We start from the raw sequence: 27,781 nt of genomic DNA, 5'->3' as shown, positions 1-27,781 counted from the left end.
GGACGGTCTTCCACCCGAACCTGTCCAGCCTCCACCTCCATGCGTGGAGATTGAGCGGCGGCAGTTGATGCCATTTGACCTGCCTCCTGAAGTCTGTAATGTTATTCTGGCAGCCAGGCGTCCCTCCACAAAATCGGTATACGCCTGCAGGTGGAACACATTTGTGGCATGGTGCACAGCAAAGGCTGTGGATCCCCTCTCCGCCCCTCTTTCTGAGGTTCTCCTCTTCTTTCCCTGGCCCAGCAGGGCTCTGCTCTGGGCACCCTCAAGGAATACCTTTTGGCTATTTCTGCTTTCTTACGGCTTCCTGATCAGCCTTCTCTTTTTAAATCCCCTGTTGTTTCTCGATTCTTTAAGGGCATTATCCTGTCCCTTTCGTAATGCCTCAATGGGATTTGAATCTAGTATTGACCTATCTGACGTGCGCTCCCTTTGAGCCACTTCATAATTGTCCCCTTCGTCTGCTGACGCTTAAGACTGCTTTCCTGGTTGCCATCACCTCTGCTAAAAGGGTGAGTGAGCTCCAGGCTCCCCTTCTAAGCCTCCTTTCCCTTCTGTCCATCCGGACAAAGTTGTTCTCAGGACTCATCCTTCCTTTCTCCCTAAGGTGGTAAATGCCTTTCACATCGGCCAGTCTGTTACACTGCCCACCTTCTTTCCACCTCCGCATCCCTAGGAAGAGAGGCTCCACCGTCTGGACCCAAAACGTGCGCTTTCCTTCTATCTGGACCTCACCAACAGTTCCGGGTGGACGACCAACTCTTTGTTGGCTACGTGGGCGCTAAGAAGGGGCGGGCGGTGCACAAGCGAACCATCTCTCGTGGGTCGTTTTATGTATCAAGGCCTGTTATTCCTTTGCTAAAAAGGAACCTTCTGTAGGGCTGAGGGCCCATTCCACTCGGGCCACAGCGGCGACCACTGCCCTGGCCTGGGGAGTCCCCTTGCAGGACATTTGTCAAGCAGCAACGTGGGCCTTGCTGCACACGTTTGCCAAACACTATTGCCTGGACAGCCAAGTCCGGAGAGACGGCTTCTTTGGCCGTTCTGTTCTCCAGGACTTTCTGGTGTGATCTTGGTTCGCAGACCCACCACCGGGGTTGGTATTGCTGGAGTATCTATTCTAAGGTGAGGAATCTAACTAACGTGTTTCTTTCAGATGAACAAGTTACTTACCTTCTGTAATGATATATCTGTAAGAAACATTAGTTAGTTAGATTCCTCACCGCCCCACCCATCCTCCCCGTTCTGCGAACCGATATCTAGGGTTGAGGTCATCCCTTTCATGGCCCTAGATTTTTGGCACCAATGTCGGTCTCTTGCATGGCTCTGCGTTCCTGGCGAGGAAAGCTATGTACAAGAACTGACATCAGCACGCAAGGGCGGCGTCTAAGTACTCCGACGACGTCATCCGGCGAGCACGACGCCGACGACGGACGCGGAGCCGCAGACGACGCCAAGCGGCACGCAAGGGTATTGCTGACGAAAAATCGTTCCGGATCCTGCCTGACGCCTGGGGATATTCTAAGGTGAGTAATCTAACTAACTAATGTTTATTACAGATATATCGTTACCGAAGGTAAGTAACTTATTCGTTAAGGAGTGACATAAGTGTTCTCGGGCCTCAGGGCCCCAGGGAGTCCAATATCAAAAACGAGGGACCAAAAAAACGAGAATTGTTGAAGAGCGCCTCCACCTCGTTCCGTTACAATATACAGTTAGATTAAGCAAAGGTGGGGAATCAGATTAGTCATTATCACTGAGATGGCCCGCCAGAGTTCCCTCAGCAGTACCCATGGTTTTCGCCTTATTCCCACCAACATGTTTGGCAAACTTCAAGACGGATTTCGCATCCGTGAAATAGTGAGCAGTGCCATCGTGTGAGACCTTCAGTTTGGCTGGATAAAGTAGGGAATAAGGGATCTGCGCCTGCATGAGAATGCGCTTGGCGGGGAGGAATTCTCGCCGTGCCGCCAGCACCGCCGGAGTAAAGTCGGGATAAAATGAAATGGTGTTACCTTTATGGGAAATTTGTCCTTTTTCCCAGCGCCAAGCGCAAAATTAGATCTCTGTCCTGATATTTCAACAATTTGGCCAGGATTGGTCTAGGCGTCGCACCAACAGGAGATTTCAGCCCCAGAGACCGGTGGGCTCTCTCCACCACAAAAACTGCCGACAGGTGAGGATCGAAGAGCTCTTGTAGGAGATCCGCAACAAAGGTCTCCATTTTGGAAATGGCAGTGGTCTCCGGGATGCCCGTAATGCGGAGGTTATTTCCTCTAGACCTCGCCTCCAAATCGGTTTTCTTGGCCCTAATAATTCCTAACAATTTATCCATGTGCAACAGTTGTTTTTTAGTGTCCACCTGAAATTCATGGAACTCTGTGTGTCGATTTTCAAGGCCATCCAATCGGGTCTCGTGGGTAGCCACCTGCGTCTTAACAGAATCCAGTTGCGCAGTTAGAGTATCCAATTTGGTGTCTATGTTGCGTAAGCTGGAACTCATCTCCAACATCAGGGTCCGCAGGTCCTCCCCTTGATCCTCTGCCGGTGGTTCATGATGAACATTCCCTTGGGCGTCCGAGTCCGGGTCTGTGTCTCTTGGAGCGCTTATTCTCAAAGGTCAATTTGGGCTGTTTTGCATCTTGTTTGCCCATCTTGACAACAGCTAAGGGGTTTCACAAGGTCACCTGCCGTCCGCACGTTAGTTAGAAATTCACAGCGGCTCACAGCCAAATGCGACCTGGTGGATGAGGTCTTGAGCCCGGGGCCCCACAGATCACCATCTCAGCAACACCCCTCACGGTGCTCGGCCGAATCCACAAAGGGCAAGGCAAATGGCGGCCCAGCAGGTGCGGTTGATCTGGTTTCGGCCGCACCCCAGCTGGCGATTGTGTAATATAGTTGAGGCAGCACCTGGGAGAAGGAAGTGGGTTGCCTGGGCGCGCAATATTGACCCGGGGCGCTTTCTCTATGCCGTCTCTCCGAGCCCCTCACTCCACACCAGCTGTGCGCACCAGCGGCCCACAACGCGGCAGAATCAACTGATCCCCTGCGCTGTGCTGTGGAAATGGCGGGATGGGCCTAGTGAAGAGGGTTACAAGTCGTCAGATCTCCAGCGCCAGTATTATATAAAACTTGCAGGATAGTCCCTTTACACTTGTGCTCCTTTCAGCGTAATTAGCGTCAGCCGGATCGCAGACTTATCGCAGGTAGTTATCGGAGCAGCGCGACCCCACTATCCGGCCTGTCTCCTCTCACCTCGATATGTCGGCACCGCTCCTACAAAATGGCGGCCGCGGACTCCAGGATAGCGCTCAGCCGGTCTCCACAAATATAGTCACACCACTTGTGGGCAAACGGCAGCTCGCCGCACCAGCACAGTAGTCCGACCAGCCCAAGATCTGCCGCTGAGAATCAGGCAGGAACACCGCAGCCGCGCAGCCCGCCCAGGGCCTATGATCTCTCCACAGCCACGGGCTCGATTTTTAGGGATGCCCGGCCGTAGCGAGAGAGGAGGACCAGCAGGCCAGCCGCGGCGCAGCCGATCTCCACACAGCTCGGTCCCACGGCGCACCTCACTCTCGGGAACAGCAATGGGGACTCCGGCCATTCCGCAGCCCGAGAGGCAATGTCTGTCACCGCAGCAGCTCTCAATTTGCAGGATTTTGAAAGGATTTCATCCCGGCCGGCGGAGCTCGGTCACAGAGCGGCCATTCCGCAGCACAGCTAGACACGCCCCCGAAAATGTTATACAGTTAAATGGAAGAGATACACCACATGGTGCACCACTAACAACAAAACAAATTCTATCAATACACCAGAAACAGTTATTACATATCTTACTTACCTCTTGGACAGCAACATCAATGTTTCAAGCCTCAATGTGCACCTTGCAGCAATAGTGGCATATACAAAAGGAAAAACATGCAAACGTTTTTTTACTAGACCAGTCATCAAAAGATCCCTAGAAGGAGCAAAAAGAATAGCTCCACCAAGAGCCGCTCCTGTAACAACATGGAGCTTAAATACGGTTCTTTCTCAACTGATGACAAAACCCATACATACAGCGAATCTCAAACATAATACTCTAAAAGCAGTCGTTCTCATTGCTTTAACATCATTACGAAGAGTAAGTGACCTGCAAGCATTAACTATACAAAAACCATACTTACAAATCCTAAAGGATAAAGTAATCTTAAAAACGAACCCACAATTCTTACCAAAAGTGCTATCTAAGTATCACTGAAATCAAAACATTCTATTGCCAGTTTTCTTCAAAGACCCAAAAACAAAAGCAGAGAGAAGCCTTCATACCCTGGATGTAAGAAGGGCTTTACTGTGTTATTTACATCAAACAGGAAAAATCAGGAAAGCAAAGCAATTGTTTGTTGCTTACGCACATAACACAGGATCTGCGGTCACAAAAGCAACTCTTGCAAGAGGGATAGTACAAGCTATCCAATTATGTTATGCCACTGCCAAAAAGGAACTAACATTGCAGCCAGCAGCTCACTCACAAGGAAGAAAGGAGCAACCCTGGCATTTATGGCCAATGTGCCCATTGACTCCATTTGCGCAACAGCACCATGTGCATCGCCACCACACCTTTACAAAGCATTATTGTGTGGATATACAAATGAATAAGGAAGCTCAAATTGGATAGAAGGTGCTTCAACACCTATTTGCAAGGTCTTCCTTTCACCACAGCCTCCCAGACAGGGGAGGAACCGCTACATAATCTGATGCACTGCATGTGGATTCAGAAAAGGATTCACGCTGCAAAACGAAATGGTTACTTACCAGTAGGAGTAGTTTTGCAGCTTGAAGAATTTTCTGGATTCACATGCGACCCACCTGTCCTCCCCTAGAAGGAAAACAAACAGGTGGGAAGCAAAAGACTAAAACAGTATTTCAAAACCATCTCAAGGATTACAAAACATAATGAAAACAGAAAAAAGAATCCGAAGATGGCCACCACGCACGTTGACCTCCAGGATACTATCTGACGTCATAAAGGGGACGTACCTGGCACCAAATGGTGGTCGACAGCGACCGAAACAAAAAGGAAAAAAAAAAGAAAAAAGAAACAATTACGGACCCAACCACTAGATGGCGAAATGATGCACTGCATATGAATCCAGAAAATTCTTCAAGCTGCAAAACTACTCCTACTGGTAAGTAACCAGTTCGTTTTTGCCTTTGTTCAGGAATTTTAGTATTAAATCTTCAATAGATGAAGTCTTGCCAAACGACGTATTTTAAGTTGGTATTTTCTGTGTCCAACGTTTTACTTTTATCCTGGTACACCAGTTGTAAAGTATTCATTACTTAATTTCCATGATGATGTTTTCTCTCTAGCTTGGGCCTTGTAATGGTTAAGGTACCATAGTGGGCTTTCTTACCTACCCAGGGTCGCAGGCAACTCCCCGCTTTAGCAGCTACAACAGGGTGGGTTCCTTGAAGGGCCTCTTCTGTTTGCAGCTCAGCAGACAAAGGTTCATCATTAACATTAGAGAGGGAGGGTGATTGAGTGGTTGGATGGATGGATGCATGGATGAATTAAATAAAGGATGGATGATTGAAAGGGAAGGAAATTGGATGGATTGAGTAACAAAAGGGTGAATGGGTGGATGGATGAGAAAGAATAGATGGATGAGTGAGTGAAAGAACGATGGATGAGAGAATGGGTAAATGAATCAGCATATGGATGGATGGAGTGAAAGACTGGATGGGTGCATGGAGTGAAAGGGTGGATGGATGAATGAGAAAAAGGATGGATGAATGGATGAGTGAAAGGATGGATGTAAGCCTGGAACCTTCTACCCAGTCATTTGAGCACTACTACATCAGAAACTCTCTTTGGGAAACTTCTGAAAACCTGGATCTTTGTATACTCTGACTCATTGTGCTCCTCTCTCATCTAACGATTCCATATGCAGTTGATCATGTTAATCAGCACTTTACAAATGATAAATACAATACATACAATACAATGAGTGAATGAATGGATGGATGAGTGAAAGAGGGGTAGATGAATGGCTAGACGAAGGGTTAGACGGATGGAAGAGTAAAAGGGTGAATTGATGGACGGATGAGTGAATGAAAGGGTAAATGGATGGATGAGAGGATTGATGGATTAGTGAAAGTGAGGGTGGATGGAGTGAAACGGTGGATGGGTGAAATGGGGGATGGATAAGTGAAAGGATGGGTGACTGAGTGAAATGATAGATGGGTAGGTTTGAAGATGGATGGATAAGTTTGGATATGGATTGGAGGAAGGATGAATGGACAGACGGAATGGTGACGGACTGAATGACGGATGAAAGATTAAATCACTTACAGAATGTAAAGGTGAAACGGTGAATATCAGCGGGTGGATGGAAGGATGAAAGGTTGAATGGATTGATACTTAGAAGATGAGTGAGAGAATGGATGGTTGATTGAAACGGAGAGTAGATGGATGGCTGGATGAAGGGGTTGACGGATGGATGAGTGATTGAAAGGATGGATGAGTGAAAGGGTAAATGGATGGATGGATGAATGGATGGATGGATAAGTGAAGGGTGGGTGCATGAGTAAAAGGATGGCTGGCTGAGTGTAAGGATGGATGGAGTGGAATGGTGGATGGATAAGTGAAAGGGTGGATGGATGAGTTAAATGGTGGATGGATGGATAGGTTTGTAGATGGATATTTTTGGATATGGATTGGCAGACGGATAGACGGGCAGAAGGAATGGGGACAGACTGGCTGATGAATGAAAGATTGAATGGATGACTGAATGTAAAGGTGAAATGGTTGATATCAGCGGGTGGATGGAAGAATGAAAGATTGAGTGGATTGATACGTAGATAGAACGCAAGCAAACTCTTCTGGGGAGGGTTTCAAAGACTTTCTTTGCTTACTTGGTGCCATTAGAGATTTGGTTCAAAGTGGGGGGTATTTTAATTTTCTGGCTACTCCCTTGTACCTACCCCACTAAGAGAGATGGAAGATGAACTGGTTCCCGTGTGGGATAGAATGGGAAATATTGGTAGTGGGTGACTGAGATTAAGGATTTGGACAGTGCTTACTTTAATATTTATATTATTATTATGCTTGTGTTGATATTTAGTTATTTTTACAAGTTTATAATCTGTGTGGTATCTATTTAAAAAAAAAATATTGTGTTAATTGTATGGATTAATAACCTGAAATAAAGTAACTGCTTGACTGATTCACTTCTTCGGTGCATTATCAACACAAAATGAGAAAAAGTGTATTGTTTTGAAGCGAGACTATTTTCCTGTCCAAACGTGTGTAGTCGTACCTCTCTGCGTATCGATATCTTGCTTTTCAGTAGGCGTTTAGTGCGGGACTACGTATGATGCCTTTGCAGGGGTGCATTCGGGAATAATAGACTCTGCCTTCAGAAAATCGGGAATACAAATGAATGTTCTCAGTAGAGGCTTTGTAATTCTTCCCATGATAGTAAATGAAAGAAGAAAACGTAATGAAAGAAGTTCTATTTTAATAACAATGACCATCCCTCACCATTAGAGCGGATGTTACAGTGTTGGAGTGGAGATCAGCCTTCTCTGAGTTGCCGATTTTAGAGTCTTTGTATATTGCATCTATATTGTCTACTCTACGGTGTTGGAATGTGCGTCATAGTTCTGTGTTACTGCCCAGCTTTCGTAAGTGATGATGCATGAATAGAGTGTTCTGAGTGGTGAATGAGGATTCTTGGCTGCCATAGTCACTTGTGTCTGGAGGCTCGGCATAGAAGTCCTTGCTCCACATGGAACATCATAGCGATTAGTGAGTCCTGCCTGGCATGTTAGTATTTGAGAATTGTAAAAATTCGGTCCCGAGGCTGTTCTGGCGAGAAAAACATGATGGAGAAGAGGGCAGGTGTCCGGTCCTTGCATCCGATCATTACTCCAACCAGAAATACAGAATGAGCAAGTGGATGTGCTGAGCAGAAGCATCACAGAAAATCACAAATCTGTGATATGGAATGACATTCTTGGTCAAATTGTTTATGTAGCTCTGCCATGTTCATTAGTTCAGTGGAGAGTCCTATTAAAGACCACTATGATAACAAGTAAGTGACTTTTCCTTTTCAACCCTTCATTTAGCCTCTTGTGTACAGTTGAAAGATTTGTTGACGTGATTAAGACGAGTCCCATTTTTTTAAATGTGTTTTACCCATAGTTACATATGGAGTGTTATAGATGTACATTACTTGTCCAAAAGAAAACATATTGGCTAATTCTAAGGCACCAATCCAAAGGTGAATACACCGTTTATAACTTCTTGTTGCCATTTGGTCAGCTCTCCAGGTTTTTTCATTCTGGCTGGGGACACCTTTCAGATATTTGTCTGCCATTTATGCAATGTAGTATTTTCAGCAAGGCAATGGTGTTTCTCTCTTGGGGAATCTCCATTGATAGTCCTAATCATTTGAATAGTTCCACCCACGTGCGGGAATCCCAGAGCACTTCTTCATAGAATATCTTCTTAAGTGTTGACGTTTTCCTTTCTTCAGGAAGGCCTGTAGAAACACTTAAGAAAGAACATAATATGCAGCCTAAACACAGGCTACAGAGATAAAATTCTAATTCTTCAGCTTGTACTTCGAAAAGGGTCAATGTACCCATGTATGTGTATAATTTTCAGTAAATGTTATCACAAAACAGTTTAAATCTCTTTCACAAACCCTTTTTTGTAAAAGTAAAATATGAAGGATAGCAGGACAGTGTAGCCCTCTATGCTGCCATTATGTAAGTTTTAAACGGTGTCTGTACCTTTAAGGACCCAGAGACCACCAGTATTACATCGAATGTATGACTTTACAACGCATTCCGTTGTAACGCATGCCTTTACCACGCATGCGTTACAATGCGAATGCCATCACCGCGAATATCCTTTACCACGAAAATGCCTTTAACACGCATACTTTTACAACGATTTTCGTTGTTAAATTATGCATGTTAATGGCATTTTCTTGTTAAAGGATATCGCACTTATTATCTACTCTTTAAATTTTTGCCTTGCGGGACACCACCCCCTCATTCCCCTTACCTCTCCTCTCCTCGATCTTCCTTGGTGACGTTCCACGTCGTTAAGAGAAAGCGGAAGTGTCCTTCCGTTGCTTCCAACGACGTGGATTGCCTCCATATCTCTCTTTAATTGACGCAATCAGGTACGCTTTTTTTAATATTTTATTTTTGGGGGTGTCCCCCAAGCCCTCTTTTTTAATCCCATGTTTTTTTTGGGGGGGGGGAGACCCCCTTAACCCACCCTTTTTTTTTCTTTTAACTTTAGCACACATGCCTTTACTACGAATTTCGTAGTAAAGGTATGCGTGGTAAAGGCTTTTCGTTGTAACCACACATGCGTTGTAATGCATGCGTGGTTATGGTTATGCGTGGAAACCGCCGTGTTGTAGTGGCCGTTTCCCGTATTACATCATGCTTAGCAAGTGACAGTTGCCTCAGTTTTTTTTTCCGGCACCCGCCGACAGGACCCTGGAGCAGTGAGCTCTGCCTTTTAGCCTTTTCTCTTCAAAATTCAATAGTGGAATTTTGTAAAAACTGATTCATTTGACGTTTTTCATCATTCTCTCATTATTTCTGCATTTTTTTGACAGAACATTGTGGCGTTTTGTCAATTAATATTCCTTCTGTGTTTGACAAGTGCCCTGCCTGTGGGAGAAAGAAAGGCCAAATCAGACTCTAACAACACCTGTATTTTCTGCCTTCCATCCTGTCAAGTTCCTGAACACTACAAACACAAAAAGATGATGGACAGGTTACCCCTCACCAGCCATGCTAGATTAAATCCAGTGGCACAGCTAGCAAGGGACCCACGTCTGGGCATACCCTTGGCCACTTAGGGCGAGTATAGCAAACACGACAAGATGATTGACGAAGTGCTGAAACGTTTCAAACACTCACTGCAAGTCAGGAGATCTGGGTTAAATCCATTGTTCTTTTGCTCACCCTGCCACCCCAGTTTGGATCCAGCCATATGCAAATCAGTCTTGACCTTGCTCCCCATCTGAACAGTCCAGCCCTAACTGCCAGGCCCGGTCTGCCCTGGACCGGAAACAAGAATCCTGGAACTTGATTCAGGGTATCAGCCAGGCTAGCTTCAATCAAGTGGCACAGTGAGCAAGGGACTTACGTTTGGGCATACCCTTGGCCACTTAGGGCGAAAATAGCAAACGACAAGATTATCCAGAACATTACCAGCACTGCTAGAACTTTTCAGGACACACCCTGAGAGAAACGGAAAAAAATCGCCCTCATGGCACGGTGGAACGGTTTACCACAGTAGAGCTGCTCCCAGTGAGGTGTCGCTAGTGCTAGTTCTAATCAATTTGTGAGTGCACGCATCTCACAAAAAGTGAAGGACTGGTCTTACACACCACCCGGTGTCATGCTTCATCATTGACCAGTCCTCGCCCTCTAAAAACTTGGTTTGATAGAGGGCGGGCATACACCTGACGACAGGAATGCACTTCTAAACTAAGTGGGGGCCCATAGAAAAAGATAGTGAGGTTAAAAAGCCATTATAGATGTCAAATTAAATTGTTATATTGCTGGCATCTATATGGTAATTAAAACAAAGTGATCGATGTACTGGGGATATTATTTTCCCCCCACCGATATCAGTGGGGCCGACATGTTTCTGCCAAATGGCCCTGTAGGGTCCATGGCATTCATCAGGACCTAAACAAATAAGTAAACTGCGGGCTTCACTCTTACCAGACTGAGGTGAGAGGATTTCCACTGAGTGGGGTGATAAAGATCACACTCCACTGTGATGTGGCCTATATCTAAAGCCCTATAGTTGGGACACTGTTCCCCATAGACCCGTTTCTGGCTAATCAGCCGTCATCAGCCAGGCTCAGATAGCAAGTACAGTCTGAAGGTGAGACCTCAGAGCGAGGAGTCAGTTCTCTATCCATCTACCTCTGAGGGGCGTGGAAGACTCAAAAAGAGGGTCCCAGATGAAAAAAAGACGTTTACCTCCATCTGCATCACCACTACCATTGCCTCCTCCACCACCTCCTTTGCCTATTCAACCAGCACCAATCCCTACACCTGTGGAACCACCAAGACCTAGGTAGCACTCAAAAACGTGCCATCGTTGACACCCTCACCGGTGTTATTGTAGGCGTTAGTCTTCAGACGCTCTCACCATCGAAGCAATAGATCTCGTTCACAATCAAGAACCAGAACAAACGAGATCTAGGCATCATTCAAGATATATGACATCCTCATCTTCTTCTACATGGGAGTATTCACCAACATTGTCGGATTGTCCACTACCTGGCATTTCTCCTGTGGATGACATCACCACCTTCCAGGAGGTCTTGGTAAGAGGAGCTGTAAAACTTAATATACAGATGTCAGTCCCCATACCTTCTACATCTGTTATTTGTTTTAGAAGCTTCACCAGCAGTCTGCATCAAGACCATGGCTTCCGTTGGTGCCATGACTCTTAGAGCCAGCAATAGAGCTTTTTCGGACTCCAGCTTCCTTGTTAGCGGCACATGAAAACTGTAATGGAATAGCCCTACGAAGATATTCTTGGCTCCGCCTTACTATTCTCAAACCAGAGTCTCAACAAAGGATCCTCAAGCTTCCTTTTTCAAGGTCTACCCTCTACAGCAGCCATACTGATGACGATATCGCTCAAATGAAATCGGAGATGGAGATTCTTAAAGTGGTTGGCCTAGAAAGGCTAAAAGAACAAAGGTGTTCGTTCAGTCCCTACCAGCGCCGGTTCTACCCTCAGAGGATTCAAACATCTTCTTAGTTTCAAGGTCGCCAGAAACAATAGCAATGACCTTACCATCAGCAGCAGCGAAGGCAGTCTAGAGGGCGATTCTCCAACCAGCCTACCCAAGGAGGTAAACCTACAACAGGCGCCAAATAATGCATCTTCCCTTACCCCTCTTCCGTTACCCACTCTGTTGAGGGGAAGCATCTCTCCTTTTCTGTCAGAATGGCAAAAGATCACAAAAGATGCCAGGGCTCTGAATTTTGTTATTGTCCGAGATTCGCAAATCCTCCTCCTACTATACCGCTAAAACCATCCAATTAACATCTGCACATGCTTTGGGCGGAAGTCAACATCTTTCTGCAGAAGCATGCGGTAGGGCACTTCCCCACAAGCAACGGGGTACAGGCATCTACTCCAGATATTTTCTGGCGAAGAAGAGAGACAAGAACAAATTCAGACCCATTCTTGACTTGAAAATAGCCAACAAATGGATTCAGCGAGAAAGGTTTTACATGCTGTCATTGCATCAGATATACCCACAATTACTCCAGGGGAGATTAGCTGTGCCCCATAGACCTCTGAGACGTGTACTTTCATGTACCCATCGCCAAGAAACATCGCAAGTTCTTGAGGTTTGTAGTGGGGCAGGACCTTTATCATTACCATGTTCTTCTATTTGGCCTCAAGTCAGCTCCCAAGCTTTCTCAAAGTGCATGGCAGTAGTTGCTGCCCACCTCTGGAAATATCAAATCTTCGTCTAACCCTACCTAGATGACTGGTTTATAAAGGCTTCCAATTCACAGGAAGGCCAGCAGCATTACAACTGGACATGCGAGATCCTTAAATGAATGGGTCTTGACATCAACTACAAGTCAATTTCCACTCCGATTGAGACGCTTCAGTATTTAGGGGCTACCACCAACACCATGTAGGCAAGTGTGTCCTTCGGAGGAAAGACTTTCATCGATCCGTTGAAAAGTGTCACTCTTTAATAGAAGCCTCTCATCCCACGGTGAGGTCAGTGTCATCCCTTCTCTGCCCCATATATCTTCCTCACCCTGAATGCACTTCTCCGCATGTGTCCCCTTCAGGAATGGCTCGAGGACAAGTGGGACCAAGCGACCGGCAACTGGGAAGACAAGATCATTATCTCTCTTTATGCGAGCACTCTCTATAATGTTAGTGCTCTCCAACCACCCTGCTTAAATTAATGCCTTTTCACCAGGGAGGTTCCCTCTCAGACCTTTGTTACTGGGGTGGGGACCCCAAGTGGATCATCTCCAAATCCAAGGCACATGTTTGCCGAGGGAGATAACCTATCCTATCAAGCTCCTCGAGCTCCTGGTGTTTCGCCCTTCATTCAGGAGCCAGTCCCTGCTTGTTCAGATGGGCAATACAACCACTATGTACTATCTCAACAAGCAGGGGGAACAGGTCCAGACCCTTATGCTACGAAGCCAAAGCAATTTGAAAATGGCTCTTAGCCAGGAACCTGCGGATCATGGCAACTTACCTCCCAGATGTACAAAATGTGCAGGCAGACACCCTAGGCAGGGTTCTGCAAGAAAACCGCAAATGGATCCTTCATGACGATGTCGTCCAAAACATCTTCAGGCTGTGGCTTTTCCGCACATCGACTTGCACACCACCGTAGAAAACAAAAAATACCACAACTTGGTCTTCAGATATTTCCAATCAGGAACACTGGGGAATGCCCCTTTGAATCGACTGGTCTGGCAAATTACTTTACTCCTTTCTGCCGATCGCACTGATCCCATCAGTCCTCATCAAGCTGTCCTATTCGAGAGCCAGACTCATCTTGATAGCCCCTGAATGGCCATGTCAATTGTAGTTTACTGACCTTCTTCACATGTCACAGCATCCACATCTGAAGCTGACATGCAGACCAGACCTGCTAACAAAGTTCAGAGACCATATGGTTTACCCCAGTCTATCCTCCTTGAATTTGGCAGCATGGCTCCTGAGCTATTGCAGTATGGACACCTCATCCTGCCACAAGACTGCATGTACATCCTCAAAGAGGCTAAACAGCCATCAACCCATTTAACATATGCCTTCAAGTGGAAGAGATTTTGTATTTGGGGTTGCTCCAAGAACATAGACCTTACATCTTACCAGGAAGACATCATTCTTCCCTATTTTCTCCATTTGGCAGAATCTGGCTGAATATTCTCTTTCATAAATGTTCATTTGGTGGCCCTTACTGCCTACAGAAAATATCCTTCACAAACCTCTTTTTTTAAAATTGCGGTAATCAACGATGTTTTAGAAGGGTTGATGAAGGTTTTCCCTCCCTCCTTAATAGCTTAACATAGTTCTTTCACATCTCATGCAGGAGTCTTTTGAACCCATTCATAAGGTATCCCTGCAACATCTCTCATGGAAAACCTCTTTCCTCGTAGTAATTACATCAGCTCATAGGATTAGCGGAATCCAGGCTTTATGCTCTAACAAGCCTTACACAGTTTTTCACTTGAATAAGGTAGTCATGATGCTTCACCCGAAATTCCTACCAAAGGGTATTGTGGATTTTCATGTCAATCAGACACTGTCTTTGCCAACCTTGTTTCAGAATCCTTCAACCCCGGCTGGAACATCTCTCCATTCCCTGGATGTAAGACCGGTCTTGAAGTTTTAGCTAGATAAGACACGTGGCATGCGAAGATTGGACCAACTGTTTGTCATTATGGCCCAATCCATACTGGTCTAGCCACTTCCAAACAATCCTTCTCCAATTGGCTTGTATCTTGCATACTATTATGTTACCAAAAAGCCAACAAGAAGTTGTCAGCTAGACGTAGAGCACATTCAACTAGAGGCAAAAACAGCTGCTGCTGCTTTAATGAGAAATTTCTCTATTGTGGAGATTGGTAAAGCGGCCACATGGAGATCTGTTCACACATTCACTGAACACGAGTATTTGGACTCGGATGCTCAAACAGATGCTCAAGTGGGACAAGCCTCCCTCAGAACTGTATTTGCTTTATCCAGTCCTTCTTCTCTTCTCTATTTTTCAACCGCATTTTATGGGGATGAGCTTGTTATTCTATTCAAATGCTTATGACTATCAGTGGAGATCCCCCAAGAGAGAAGGAATGGTTTCTTACCTATAATCCCAGTTCTCTCTTGGGAGAATCTCCATTGAAGTCGTAAGCAACCAGCCCCTCTCCCCGGTGAGCATAACAGAGGGAATTATTGGATCTACCTATCACTAACACTTCTCGTTAAAAAAAAATGAAGCAACTGCACCTGCTAGGCATGATGGGATACTGGTGGTCTCTGGGTCATTAAAGATACAGATGCTGTTTAAAACTTACTTAATGGCAGCCTATGAGGCTATACTGTCCTGCTATCCTTCATCTTTTACGTTTACAGAAAAGGGTTTGTGAGAGAGATTTAAGCAGTTTTGTAAAAACATTAACCTAATTTTATATATATATATATATATATATATATATATATATATATATATATATATATATATAATACCAAATATAAACCATTTTTTCTTTTTTTTTTTTTTACCTACTGGCGGTTGCCAGTAGGTAGTTATAGTTAGGACCTACTATCCATAGGAAATCCGCAACCTTCTATTTGGAATAACTCGCCGGTTGACAAATCTTTGCAAAATTTTCAAAACTGGTGGGGCGCTCCGGTCCGTTCCTATCCTGAAAGTCCTGGAGTGATTCGTCAAGCGGGTGCCGAGAAAAAAGGGGGGTCCCAAAACGTGCTTCCCCATGCAATTTTCCATAGGAACCTTCAATCGCAGCTGCAGCCCGAACTGCTGAACAGAATTACACCAAGTTTGGCAAAGAGGTAGCCCTTGGTTCACACTCGTGCCTTTTGGTTAAATGGTGTAAATCTGTTCAGTAGTTCTTGAGTAAATGAAAAGTAAAATCATAGATATATCTATGGCCTCGGAGGGTCCGCGTACCCTCCCGATCACGAGCTGTATGCTAATTGGCTGTCAACACTCCAAACCAGGAAGTGTTGGCAGCCATCTTGTGCCTCGGTATAACCGAGTGTCAAGAATTCCTGTCATACGAGGGGAGGAAAACGGTAACCAGCGAAAACGGACTACATCTCCCAGGATGCTTAGCGGTTGAGAGGTTATGTAAACAGGAGAGCTGTTACATAACTCAAGGGAAACACGCCCTTATGTAAACAGGAGAGCTGTTACATAACTCAAGGGAAACACGCCCTTATGTAAACAGGAGAGCTGTTACATAACTCAAGGGAAACACGCCCTTATGTAAACAGGAGAGCTGTTACATAACTCAAGGGAAACACGCCCTATAAAGGGAGGAACCGGGAGGTACAAGGCTGTCGGATATTGTGTTTACACCGACGTACCTGCTTCGTGAAGAGCAGTGTTCCGGAGTGGTGCTCCAGTAAGGCAAGAACGGAGGTAGGTCGAGTCGTTACTCCCTGGGCCGTGTCTTGCCCCATCGTCACCTGTGAAGGACCCGGAAGCTCTACCGGTCAACCATTGAGCTTCGCTTTTTGACTCGGCTGAGTCCAAGCGCAGTGGCGCTTTTGCTGGTTGGAGTCGTAACTCCCAGCCCGACCAGAGACACAGGGACTGCCAACTGTAACGCACACCAGGAGGTGTTTGCCGCGTTACAGACTCGGAAGTCCACAGGATCGATCGAGCGGCTGCTCTCGGTTCAGTCTTCTTGCTTGTGATTGGGGTATCGGTGACGCATCACCAGGAGGTGACTCCGCGTCCCGGTGCAGTCTGAGGAAGAGGTTGAGCGGCTGCTCCCTTCAGGTAGAGACCCCGGCTGGGTGTTTCCCTGACTCCTCGATTCTCCCCAACACTCTTCGTGCCCCTCACAGCCTACCGATTGGCATTGTCGGCCATTTCATTTCTGCCCTCTGTTGGCATACGCCGGGATCGGCGTATATGCAGAGGACGGTTAGGACCATCCGTGCTGTGGGCTGGTAACGTACTTAGCCTGGAGGATTCCAGTGACTATAACTTTTGTTTGTTCTTTGTATTTTATTTGCCTTCATTAAAAGAACTAACCCTTCACAAGTGGTTGCGTCCTCATTGTCGTGTCTGTTAAACGATCCTGAGACGTTCAGGGCGTTACACCGAGGCACAAGAAACCTAAGAAAAAAACGTGCAAAACAGAAAAAGGGGGCAGGGTAGAAACACCCTAACCCCCTAGGCCTGCTCAGGGGGTCCCACAAGTACCCCCAGGGCCTAAAAAAGAATTTAAAAAAAAAGAAAATCGGCCGAGATTCATGCACCCAGTGCGAATTTCGGCTGAAATTAAAAAAAAAAAATTTGTTAATTAGCCCCGGGGGGGGGGGGGGGGGGATGCAAGTCCCGGGGCATGGTAAAAAACCACACAGGGTTTTTTTTTTTTTTTTAAAAGAAAACCCCGGGGACCCCCAACCCCCAGGGCAAAGCATTTATAGTTGCCCCCGGGTCCCCAGCAGAGAGGGACAGCCCTGGGGGATGGGGTCCCCGGGGCTACAAGTGGCCCGGGAGGGGGGCCACGCGGCCCCTCTCCCCAAAAGTTATAATAAAAAAAATGAAAAAAATTAGGCCGGCCCTGGGGTCCCCGGGGCCATAAGTGACCCGGGAGGGGGGCCACGCGGCCCCCCTCCCCAAAAGTACAAAAAAAAAATAGAAAAAGGCCATGCCACGGGGGGTTGGGGTCCCCAGGGCCGATTAAGGCCTCTGGAGGGGGGCCACGCGGCCCCCTTCCACATTTTTACAATTTAAAAAACATTTTTAAACAATTTAAAAAAAAGAAAAAGACCGGCATTACGCCGGAGGCCATGCCCCCTCCTTTCATCACTCTGCAAACGTGCCCCCTGGTGCGTTTTCAGATGGGGAACGAATTCCCCTTGAATACTGGGGGTCTCTGGGAGCAAACTAGCCCACCAGGAACCTCCAGTATGCGCTAGGGGGCTGCGTTGCAGAAAGGTGTTCTGAGGCCACGCCCCTTTTTACACCTCTCTGCACCGCAGCTCTGTGGCGCTTAGTGGAGGTAGGTGGTGGGCTAGTTGCACCCCAGGGACCCTCAGGATTCAAGGGGGGGTAATCCCCCAACTTAAAATGCGCCACAGGGCGCGTTTGCACAATGGTGAAGGGAGGTGGCGGGGCCTGAGTTCACATGTGTGCAAAAACGCCCTGTGGCGCGTTTTAAGTTCAGGAATTAAGTCCTCGTCAATCCTGAGGGTCCCTGGGGGCCAACTAGCCCACCAGGTACCTCCAGTAAGCGCCACGGAGGTGCGTTGCAGAGTGTTGTAAAAAGGGGCATGGCCTCTGAACACCTCTCTGCCACGCAGCTCTCTGGCGCATACTGGAGGTACCTGGTGGGCTAGTTGGCCCCTAGGGACCCTCGGGATTGAGGAGGAATTAATTTTTCAACTTAAAACGCGCCACAGGGCGTGTTTGCAGACATGTCACCTCAGGCCCCGCCCCCTTCCTTCACCATTGTGCAAACGCGCCCTGTGGTGCGTTTTAAGTTGAGGAATTAACTCCTCTTCAATCTTGAGGGTCCCTGGGGGCCAACTAGCCCACCAGGTACCTCCAGTATGCGCCAGGGAGCTGCGTTGCAGAGAGGTGTTCAGAGGCCACGCCCCTTTTTACACCTCTGCATTGCAGCTCTGTGGCGCTTACTGTAGATACCTAGTGGGCTAGTTTGACCCTAGGGACCCTCAGGATTCAAGGGGACTTAATCTCCCAACTTAAAATGGACACAGGGCGCGTTTACACAGGGGCGAAGGGAGGGGACGGGGGCTGAGGTGACGTGTGCAAACATGCCCTGTGGCGTGTTTTAAGTTGGGGAAATAATTCCCCTTCAATCCTGAGAGCCCCTGGGGGCCAACTAGCCCACCTGGTGCTTCCAATAAGCGCCATTGTGCTGCGTTGCAGAGAGGTGGTCCAGGCCATACCCCTTTGTACACCTCTCTGCAACGCAGCTCTGTGGCGCTTACTGGAGGTACTTAGTGGGCTACTTGGACCCTAGGGACACTCAGTAATTCCGATTTACTCACCTGTTATCAGGAGAGACCTCAGTGCTGCATCTTGAAGCCCAGTACTGATCCTGAAAAGTAATTCTAACACTTAGAAATTCACCCAGGCACTCTCCTTGCAGTACTCTAATCATTCAGTCAGTACTCAAGTACTCATGCACTGAGCCAGGCCTTAGCACATAGACTGCTTCAAACCTGTTAGACCTGACAGCCCTTTGGCAGTTCCCTCCTCATATTTTTTTTGTTGTTGTTCACTTTCCCTTCTCATTTTTTCTGTCCACTGACAACTTTTTGGGTGTTGATGTGGAGGCTCTGGGCGCCTCATCCTCACTACCTGAGGGAGAGGCGCAAGGTGCTTCACTGAAGAAAAAGGAAGAGGGAGGTTAAATTCCCAAAATGGTGGTTCCAACTGTCACCTCAGCATCTGGGCCATGACTGCCATGGGAGGTTCTGGAACCTTCTGGGCCCCTCTGGCCAGTCAGGCCCCAGGTGATAAATAGAGGTGGCAGGAGGGCGGCCATTTTAGGATTGGGGACGAGCTGTGAGGTAGTCAGGAGTAAGGCACCTGTGTGGGGAGGTGGCTGCGCTAGATAGGGGAGTGACAGGCCTTTGGGTCTGCGCGTCTTCCAGAGACAGCTGATACCACCCCCCACCTTCTGACCGGTCCTTGAACATCTTTAGAGACTTTGGGGGTCATCGTTTTCAAAAGCCTCCGAGAAGTCAGAATCCCTGAAGGTCTGGACCCAGGGGAAAATCGCCATCTGGACCTACCTTGCTCTCACCCCTGTCGTGGCCTGGGATTATCTAGTTGAATTTGCCCTAACGACTGTCCCCTGTCTCTGACTACAAGAGAGGGGCCCGGGGCCTATCGCATAGAGTTGGCTGGCTTTCCCATCGGCTCTGGGATGAACCCTGCCCCTTAATTTCAGCTCCCCCCAGCAGAAATCCTGGCCTGGAGTACTCACCGCCGCGGCCCCGGGGTTGAGAGATTGCCTGGGGACTCCGTGGTGTGGGCCTGCGAGTGGCCGCCGCATCACACAGTTGGGGAGAGGCTGCAACGGAGAAGTGTCGGGACCCCGTGGTGTGGGTCTGGAGGAGGCCGCCGCGTTTCACACAGCTGAGGAGAGAGTACAGTCCGGAAGCCGGGGACGTGACAGGCCGAGAGGCTGCCTCCCTGGCATCACGTGTGAGGGGCCGAAGCGCCGCCCTATTGTCGACGGAAGAATCAAGGCCGCGCCCCCGCAAGCCGCGCTGCTTCGGGCGGCTGCGGGCGCGCCTCCCAGAAAACGCGGAGTAGATCGGGTCAGCGCTTAGCCTGCAGAGCCCTCTATGGACTTGGTCCAGCGGACTGTTGGAAGCGGAGGAGCCCCACTAGTCAGGTAGCCCTCGGGGAGGTGGTCTGGGGGTGTGGCCTGTGACTCGTTTTACCCCCCCCCCCCCGTGGAGGGATCTTCTTGGTTGCGTGGGGAGCCTCGTCGGTCTGGAGGAAGGGAGCCCAACCTCGGGATCTGCTGAACTGCTTGAGGGGAGAACACCGTGGATCAACAGTAAGCCGGGCCTGGAAGGAAGGGGGGAGAGCCCAGGGGAGTTCAGGAGAGTACGCAAGTACGGACAGGTGATGTCCGGTCATACCTAATGGCCGGTCCCTGAGGGAAGCCAGGTCCTAGGGTAATCAAACTGGTACACTAACCTAATCACCCATGAGAGTGAAGTCGACGTAGTTGAAACCTAAGTATAGTGTTGGCAATAGCCGTTTCATCCCTAGTAGCAGCAAGAGTTTATGTAGAATGCCTAAATGTAATGAGTTAATGTCTAGTACTGAAGTGATTAACATGTACACTGCCTCGGGGTCACCGAATGAATGCTAGTCGCAGAGAGAATCCCTAGCTTAGCACCTAAATGTAAGAGAGGGATTATTGGTGACAACGTAGGGTCCAAAAAGTATAGCCGTTAGGGAAACCATCTGTTGGAAGAGCATTGTGTAATCTGTGAGGATTCTAATTCTCCCTCCAGAGCCAAGGCGCAGGGTGGAAACCACGGGGAGTGTTTAATTATTTGCTGTGCAAGAATTAAATCAAAAGAACTGTATTGGCAAATGAAATGTTTATTCTGAAATGAAATGTTTATCCTGGAATGAAATGTTTATCCTGAAATGAACTGGATATTTATCCTGTGAGGTAACGAAATGTTGATCCTGAACTGTAAGGAAATTTTGTCCTGAGAGGGGAAATTGAGTATCCACGTGTGAGAATACAAGATAAAGAGTTTAAGTAACCTTTACATTTCATCGGTGTGGTGTCCTTTTTAGGTGGCGTTAAATTGTGAGCTGGGTGTGATGCAAGCACAAGGCGCTATGAGGGGATAAAAGACTGTTGGCCTGAGCCAAGCTACCTTTAGGACGTTAGGTCCAACAAAACCCCTATCCACTATGCATGCAGTCCCCTAACTAACCAACACACTTATAGTTCTGCACTTATACATTCAACAAAAAATCAATATTTCACTTTCAATATTTTAAAAAACATTTTCATTTCCATTTATATAAAAAATATATAATGCAATTTAAAAAATGAAATATGTAAAAATAAACAGTTAAAAAACTGTTGAAAATCAGTATAAAAAAATACATATAACTATTATTACATTTAAAAATTATCATTTAAAAAACCTTTGAAATTCACTGGAAAAAACGCAGGTTTCAGACATGTTATAGTTAGGATTTAGCATTTAAAAAACCTTAGAAATTCACTGGAAAAACCATAGGTTTCAGGGGTGTTATAGTTAGCTGGACATTTCACTCGTACAAAACCATTGAAATTCCTCCGTTATAGTTAGTTGTACTAACTATTACTCGCGCGCCCAGAATCCACTGCTGATGATGTCACATATTACATAATTCATGACATGGTCAGTGACATCAATGATGACATCAATGATGACATCTTCAATGACATCACTGATGACAACACTGATGACATCATCCACGTGACAATCTGATACACCTCATCATACACTAGTATAACCTTTCATCACTCACTATAAAATATAGAGTACCATGTTTAAACCATTGACACACCAATACAAGTTTCTAAAGACCCACTCAGTGATTTGGAGATCTACACACACATCTAAACACTTACCTATAGATTTACTCATACATGCTGAGAAAGATCAATAGAACACTATTAAATATACTTGTACACCTATATCGACATTACACACCAGCACACTTCCTATTCACTTATGCAGTCATCCTACTCACTTATGCAAACAATTGATCATACTTACATTTACTCAGCTACACACTTATACAAACACCACTTTATTCATATAGATAGTAACTCATACTTAGTGTGTTATAAAATCACTATTATAAGTATACCATTTTCCATACAGTCATTCAGACATTCACGGAGTCTTATGTATACTTATTTATATACAGCAACTGTCACATACACTGCCTTTTATATTTCTACTTTGTTGGACATGTATCATTGAGAAATATATTTACTCATCAACACACCCATAAAGAGATTCACTCACCCAAACAACTGTTTTCACATACAGTCTTAACCTCGTATACCTACTAAATCAGCTATTTACACATCTTTGGACAGTCACATACCTCCCATCCAAATACACACACATTCACTCTCTCATACAAATACTCACTTAACTAATTAAAAACTAATATAGAGTTTCACGTAGCTAGTAACCAACGTATGCATTAGTTTACACAACAAGAGACAGAGTGATACAGATATTCACTCAGTTAAATCACTATCCCATATATTTAGTGAGACACTATAATTTAGTCACTTAGACAGTCAATCACAGTACTACTAAATCCTCCATCCAGACACTTATACATCCACTCAATCTTCAATGCAGATGCCTATATACATAATACTTATTTAAATACGGAAGCAAACCACATTCACTGGATGATGTAATCAGTGATGTCATCAGTGATGTCATTTGAGATGTCATTAGTGATGTCATTAGTGATGTCATCAGTGATGTCACTGACCATGTCATGAATGATGTAATATGTGACATCATCAGCAGTGGATTCCGGGCGCGCGAGTTATAGTTAGTACAACTAACTATAACGGAGGAATGAATATATATATATATATATATATATATATATATATATATATAATCTACTGGCGGTCGCCAGTAGATAGTTATAGTTAGGACCAAGTTCCCATAGGAAATCTGAAAATTCTATTTTGAATAACTTTGGCGCCGGTTGACTTATCTTCGTGAAATTTTTAAAACTAATGGGGCGCTCCGCTCAGCTCCTACCCTGAAAGTCTCGGGGTGATTCGTCAAGCGGGGGCTGAGAAAAAAGGGGGGTCCCAAAACGCGTTTTCCCCATGCATTTTCCCATAGGACCTTTAGTCGAAGGTACAGCCCGAACGGCTGAACAGAATTACTTGAAATTTGGCAAAGAGGTAGTCCTCAGGTCAGGCATGTGCCTTTCGCATATATGGTGTCAATCTGTTCAGTAGTTCCTGAGAAAATTGCAGTTAAAATTACATAAATATCTATATGCGCGCACGGTGCGAGCCAAATGTCCGCGAGCGTAATTCTGATTGGTGGTTAGATGTCAGTCAACATTCAAATCGGTCGAAATCAGGAAGTGTCGGACGCCATTTTATGTGTGACAGTGAAAAAGAAAGGTAGAGAACGTGAAAAGGGGGCAGGGTAGAGAGTTCCTGACTCCCTAGCCTTTGTCAGGGGGTCCCTGAAGGGTGAAAAAAACATTTTATTTTTTTTCAAAAAATCGCGGGGTGCGCGCACGTGAAAAACTCCTAAAAAAAAAAAAAAAAACATTTTAAACTGTTTATAAGTTTATAGAAGATATTAACTATGCTGTTCAACTTTATCCAAATTCAAAATAAAAGAGCTGAGCCATTCCATATTAAAGGATACAGTCAATCTATAACTATATACATAGGTAGTTTATTGTAAAATAAATATATGAAATATATTAGAATACATACATAAATTAGCTTTTAAAAAACCTTACAAATTCACTAAAAAAAACATAGGTATCACACACGTTATAGTTAGGAATTAGCATTTAAAAAACCTTGCAAATTCACTGAAAAAACCATAGGTTTCACACATGTTATAGTTAGCTGGACATTTCACACGTAAAAAACCATTGAAATTCCCCCGTTATAGTTAGTTAAGCTAACTATAATTCGCGCGACCGCAATCCACTGCTGATGACGTCACATATTACATCACTCATGACATGGTCAGTGACATCACTCATGACATCACTGATGACATCTCAAATGACATCACTGATGACATCACTGATGACGTCATCCCGTGAATATGTGTCTTTCTGAAAAATAAATATTTTTGATATATGTATATCTAAAGGTAAATGGAAAAATAAATCGGTAAATAAGTGTCTAAATGGATGGTTTTTTTTGTAAAATTAATTGTATAACTGACTTATTAACGGTATCTTAGTGAATACAGTGATGTAATATGTGACGTCATCAGCAGTGGATTGCGGTCGCGCGAGTTGTAGTTAGCTGAACTAACTATAACGGGGGAATTTCAATTGTTTTTTATGAGTGAAATGTCCAGCTAACTATAACATGTGTGAAACCTATGGTTTTTTCAGTGAATATATATATATATATATACACATATACATACATTGACCCTTTACTAAGTACAATCCGAAGAATTTCACCACTGTAGCCTGTGTTTAGGCTGCATATTATGGTCTTAATTTCTACAGGCCTTCCTGAAGAAAGGCGAAAGTCTACACTTAAGATATTCTTTGAAGAAGTGCTCTGGGATTCCCGAACGTGGGCGGAACGATTCAAATGCTTATGACTTCAGTGGAGATTACCCCAAAAGAATACTGAGATTACAGGTATGACACCTTTCCTTATGGTTTAGCTAGCCCTTCCTGTAAGTTCTCATGTGTCTAAAGTTTGCAAAATAATGAGGTGCCTATAAGAATCATCATTTTTGTCCAAGCTGTGTATTTTTAAAATGTCATGCATGTCTATTGCACAGTTCATTTTTTGTGCCTGTCTATGCAAAAATGCTCAGAAATGTTGCATTATAGGGCTCTGAATATGATGCAGGTGTGTTATATAATTTGTTTTCATATATGATGGGGCAGAACCCTTTATGGTTGTGGTGAGGCCTGGCTGGTTTCAGGGAAGATGTTTATTGGTGATGGGACAGGTGAGAAGTACCTCAACTGGTGGTGGAGCAGCAGATGAGTGATGGTGGGGCAGAGGTCTGACTGGAAGTAGCTGTCAGATGCTTGGTTAGTGGTGGGATAGAAATCTAGCCATTTTCAGTGCAAGAAGGCTATCCTGTAGCAGAGAAGACGGTTTCACTGCTGGTGTTTAAAATTGTAGGACCGCTTCATTTTGCATGCTCCACTAATCTAACGTAATATTTGTCAGATTGGACACAAATCTGGATAACGGGCCAGTCGTTGGCCTGGCGGATGAGAACTCTAAGGTGGCTCCAAGGCAAGTGTGAGATTCTTACTAGTCTTTGTTTTTACTTTGCAGTCTTTTACATACAGTTGTGTTTATCACAAATGCATGTGGAATTCTTAGTACTAGAATGTAATGTACAAACCAGGAGTCAAGTCCGCTTTCTACTCATACCTGACATTGGTTATCTTGAACGCTCTGCCTTTAATTGGGGTCATTGCCCTGAATGATAGTCAAGTCATTGTCCTGGCTCATACATTGTGTTGTTTGCCTTGTTGGTTGTTGGATTAGTGGGCTTGGTTGGTGGTTGTTTCTGTGGCTGGGTATTTGGATGGTGATCAGTTAAACAGTGAGGCTTAAGAGGGAAAAAGAAATAGGATCATTCTCATTCATAAATGAACAAAAGGAAACAAAAAATGGGACATTGACAATCCTATGTCATTCACATCAAAAAGGAAGACGTGCAGTATCCTTAACCTGTCTATAGAGAAAAGGTTTACCTCAGACGATTCTCATTGTAACCTTGCTAAGGGTGTCTGGGAAAATTGAAATTTATTCAAGAATGGGGAGAAAGCAGCCACTCAACAAGGCGCATAAAAAGTTTAGGCGACACCTCACAAAATCACCAATGAGGTCCAGTATCAAAGTGTGAACATCTCCAGGCTTAGCATGGTTTTTGCATCCTAGGCAGACCCCCTAGGATATTGCGGCATGGATTCGCAAATTTAGCGGCACATGTATGGAAATGTAGTGGCACAAATATGGAAATTTATCAACATTTTTGCGGCACTTTATTTTACTCATAATCATTAATTTTCAGACTTAAATCAATGGAAACTGTTTTAGCAGAGTATTCCATTTTGAAATAGGCAACCTGGGATATGGAACAGAGGAAGCAGCCCACAGGTGAAGGCTGTTCTCCCTTGGAATGCAATCCTCCATTTGCTTTAGTATAGGTTCTGAGAAGCCCATCAAAGATGGCCTGGTAGAATCCCATAGGAAATGGCATTCTAGAACCTACCTTGGTGTATGCTCTGGGGGGAGGGGTGCAGATTAGAGTGACAGGGAGATATCCAAAGAAATTGGGAATTATGCAACCAGTCACAGTATATGATCTGTGGAATCCACTTGGGAGCAGCAGAGGAGAAAGTCATAATAAAGGCACTATACAACCGTACAATACTTCAAGGCAAATTACTACACATCTATAAAACATCTTGGCATATGACACACTATCCAGTGCAACGAACAATGGATTGTGATGCTCGCCTTTAGAATGGTGTGCACTGCACACTGTACCAGTTGCTATTATGCACTTTTTGTGAATCCGTAAGTGCACATTACATTTTTGTGTTACTGATCAGAGTGGAAGCTGAGCTCTGGATTTTCCAGAGCCTGTGACTTGGGGATAGCCCATCGGAAGAATAGTTAGAACAGCCTGGGAAGGGGCTTGTTCGGTGCAAATGTCTGATTGCACTTACTGATGCTGGGTGGCAGTCATGATGGTTGTTGCCGCAAATGTACATGATCTATCTTGGATTCTGTGAAAGAGGAAGCAGGGTCATATTTAAGAGTGGATTCTCACGACTGTTGTCAGTCTATGCCATCAGTATCATTGAAACCGTCAGAAGTGGGATAGATTTTTCACCTCCACCCATTATGCACGTGGCAATGACATTCGATATTACACTTGGCTGCTTTCTTTCATACATGGCCATTGGCGTCTGTTCATCATCACGCGCAGAAAAGCAATTTGTCCAAAAAATGACACTTCAAACAATTGCTCTAAAGATTATTTGTGCTGAGAAAGAAACGCATTTTGCATGAGTGATGTGGCTGTGGGAGGTTAAACCGGACATGAATCGAGAGGCAAGGTGTTAGAACCGAACTGTGAGGTCTACCTCTTACTGTTAAAAAGCTGATTGCACTAAAACGTTCAAGGAAATGTGACGCTATACCTCACGGTAATATACATATGTATTGTCTCAGGGGGATGCTTTAGGTGAGTATTGTTTTTTAAGCCATGTTGTAAAATGTCCTAAATCTGCCAATTACAAGATTCTACGAGAAAATGTATAAACTAAACTATTCTGAGATTATTTATTTAGAAATACAGTAATAGAGACCAAAGAGGCACACAGAAATTAATGCGATGAAGCCATATTGCTTAATCTGGTATGTCCATTATCCACCTTGATCATGCCAATCAAATGAAGGCTAACGCAAACTCAAGCATGCGTTTTTCGGCAGTAGTACATTTTTTCAGATGCACTATATCCACACACTTTAAGCTTAAGAACAAAAAATTTAAGAAAAGCGGATACATTTTAAAGTTATGGATACTAATGAAAATGCACACAACACACAAAGTTACTTCACCAAACCTAGATATATAAAGGAAAAGTAAACAACTAGAAGCGCTGTACATTTGAAAAAGGACATTAATATGGCTCTAGACTAACGAGTTCTGATCTGTGGCTTGCTATACTAAAGG

The 27,781-nt window shown here is 45.1% G+C and overlaps 1 protein-coding gene across 5 annotated transcripts in view; it reads left to right on the top strand.

The window, feature by feature from the left end:
• Positions 1-27,781, top strand: part of SWT1 (SWT1 RNA endoribonuclease homolog) — a 976,200-nt gene that overhangs the window by 249,537 nt on the left and 698,882 nt on the right. The gene's annotated exons all lie outside the window — the stretch shown is intronic.

Source organism: Triturus cristatus, chromosome 4_2 (genome assembly GCF_964204655.1).
Source record: "Triturus cristatus chromosome 4_2, aTriCri1.1, whole genome shotgun sequence".
In the NCBI taxonomy this organism is placed as follows: Eukaryota; Metazoa; Chordata; class Amphibia; order Caudata; family Salamandridae; genus Triturus; species Triturus cristatus.
Note: the sequence above shows the minus strand (reverse complement) of the source record. Positions and strands in the feature narration are given on the sequence as shown.